The 619-nt window shown below is 34.4% G+C and overlaps 1 protein-coding gene across 3 annotated transcripts in view; it reads right to left on the bottom strand.

The window, feature by feature from the left end:
- NCK2 (NCK adaptor protein 2) overlaps positions 1-619 on the bottom strand; it is a 145454-nt gene that overhangs the window by 59711 nt on the left and 85124 nt on the right. The window lies entirely within an intron of this gene.

Here is a 619-nt window from a genome sequence, read left to right as displayed (position 1 = left end):
AACACAAGATTTTCTTGTTACATGAAAATATTAAAGTTTATAAATAGTGGTATCTATCATCAGCATAGCAAAAGACTCTGTGTTCTAGTTAAATACAAAGTCTGGCCTAACAGTGGATTCCTATGTAGGAATTACTGATTTTCATAGTCCAAAATATAATTAAATATACTGGTAAAGAAACTGTTATAAGCTGCACATGTAACGACACAGGACTGGTATCAAATATATAAAAACTCCTACAATTTGACAAGAAAAAGACCAAGTCAACTGAGAAGCATCGCACAGACAGGCAGCACAAATGGTGAATGAATAAACATAAAAAAAAAAAAACTTTAACCTTGTTCATAATCTGAGACCACAAGAAGATACCATTTCACACCAGATGGATAAACATGAAAAAGGTTGATAATGTAAGTGTTAGGAAAGTTGTGAAGCAGTGGGAATCCTCCTATTCTACTTGAGAAAGTAAAATGGAATAACAACTTGGGAAAATAATGTGGAATTACCTTATCAAGCTGAACACGGACGTAAGCACGAGGGAGCAATTCCACTCCTGCTTATATGCAATAGAGAAACTTGGACAATGATGCTCAGAGCAGCATTGCTTATGACAGTTAAA

Source organism: Propithecus coquereli, unplaced genomic scaffold (genome assembly GCF_000956105.1).
Source record: "Propithecus coquereli isolate 6110/MARCELLA unplaced genomic scaffold, Pcoq_1.0 Scaffold88, whole genome shotgun sequence".
Lineage (NCBI taxonomy): Eukaryota > Metazoa > Chordata > Mammalia > Primates > Indriidae > Propithecus > Propithecus coquereli.
The sequence above is the reverse complement of the archived record's forward strand: the minus strand, read 5'-3'. Positions and strand labels throughout refer to the sequence as shown.